Here is a 2,057-nt window from a genome sequence, read left to right on the forward strand (position 1 = left end):
CAGAGAAATGAGAGGAGATACAACCATTCACCCATCAGAACGGCTAAAATGAGCACCACGTGCCAGCAAGGTGTGCAGCAACGGGGACCCTCTGGGAGTCAGAAAGGCTCTAACCATTTCGGAACCATGTGTTATCTGTGAAAGTAAACATATGGCCACCCTGTGAACTGGTAACTCCCTCTGAGGAGATGTACACATGGGTTCATCAAAAGGCAGGTACAGGAATGTTCAGAGAAGCCTCATTCATTCCAGTCCCAAACTGGGAACAGCTCACATATCCACCAGTGGTAGACAGACAGGTAGATAGTGGTAAGTTCACTAAGTGGAACGAATGCTCCCCAGCGACAAACACGATCTGCTGCTTCACACATAGATACTGTGTCTCTCAGACATCGTGCTCCATGGATAAAGCCAGCACTGAAGGGGACATACTGTGTGGGTCATATTGCTAATTCTACACTGCAGTAAAAAAGAAGGAGCTCTTCCCATTTACAACAGCATGGATGGACCTGGAGAGCATTATACTAAGTGAAATAAGCCAGTCAAAGATAAGTATTAAATGATTTCACTCATATGTGGGATCTAATGAGAAAATAAACCAATATAATGAACAACAGAAACTGATGAACAAAAACAGATCCAGAGACAGAGAAGCATCAATCAGACCGTCAAACCTCAGAGGGAAGGTAGGGGAGGGTGGTTAGGGGGAGAGATCAACCAAAGGACTTATATGCAAGCATATAGGCCCAACCAATGGACACAGACACCAGGGGAGTGAGGGCATGAGTAGGGGGATGTGTGGTAACGTGGGGATAAGGACACATATGTAATAATTTAATCAATAAAAAAATTAAAAAGGCAAAACTAATCCATGATGATCTAACTAGAATATTAAATCTGGGTGTGTGCCCAGGAGCGGTGGAACTGGGATTCGTGGGGGTTGTGCAGGTGAGGCTGCTGAGAGACCAGAAGTTCCAGCCTAATGAGCTGGTGGCTGGGTGTGGCTGCACCTACTGCAGCTGTACAAGCCCCTGCCTGCTCTGCTTAACCCTTCCCTAACAGCCTGCTCCTCTTCTGGGGCCACGCACGGCCTCAGTGTTGAGCAGCCCGCGTGTTTTTAGAAATCAGCCACCTAGGAAAAATGACTTCTACTCATATGAGTCATCTTCTGATCATCCTTCCCTGGAGATGGGAGGTTCCGTGCGCTTCTGGCTCAAGCCCGGGCTCATCTCTGCAGGGTTTGCTGCTGTTAAGGCCCCAAATGCTCTGACAGTCACAAGGGGTATGGTTGCAGGAAGTAGCACCGGACTGTGGACTGCAGATCTGGACACAAGCAGGTTACAGACAGTGAGATAATTTGAACCATACTTCCTTTTTCCAGAATTTAAAATTGTCATAGAAACAGAAGATGAGGTTACACCTGAAATTTCAGAAACCAGAGATGAATCGGAGATTACAGGGAGCATGGGTGAAGTAGCTGAGAAAGAATTGGATCCCATGGAAAAATGAATCCAAGAAAGATATAATTTTCCAGAAGTTTAAAACTAAAATTGCTGACTGAGGTTTAAAACTAAAATAGCCCATGAATCAGGAGAGATTCTCAGACATGGCCGAGGGGGTGCCCCCATCTGGGTCTCTGGTGAAAATATCCCTCAAGGAAAGGTTATTCCAGGTTGCCCCTGTGGTGCCAAGAGGATATTTGGATTCCAGGTCAGGCCTCAGCTGCCCAGCTAAGCAAGGCCCAGACTGCGCAGGCGTGTTGACTGGGCGTCCTGGATGCTTCTGTGCTCAGAGCTGCAGACCCCGTACTGGCTACACAGAGGAATTCGTCTGGAAGCAAGATGTAACAGATGCACCTTAAAGACAATGAAGTAAAGCCTTCAAAATGCTCATAATCTCCTAGACCTTGCAATTCCATTTTTAGGACTTTAAAAAATTTTTTGAATTTATTGGGGTGACATTGGTTAATAAAATTGGTTTCAGGTGCACAATTCTATAATACATCATGTGTACTTTGTATTGTGTGTTCACCACCCACCCCCAGTCAACTCTCCTTC

The 2,057-nt window shown here is 46.0% G+C and overlaps 1 pseudogene; it reads left to right on the forward strand.

Annotated features, from left to right (window-relative positions):
* LOC102773249 overlaps positions 1–1,769 on the forward strand; it is a 16,012-nt pseudogene extending 14,243 nt beyond the window's left edge.
* Positions 1,770–2,057: the final 288 nt, after the last annotated feature.

This window comes from Myotis davidii, unplaced genomic scaffold (genome assembly GCF_000327345.1).
Source record: "Myotis davidii unplaced genomic scaffold, ASM32734v1 scaffold741, whole genome shotgun sequence".
Taxonomy (NCBI): domain Eukaryota; kingdom Metazoa; phylum Chordata; class Mammalia; order Chiroptera; family Vespertilionidae; genus Myotis; species Myotis davidii.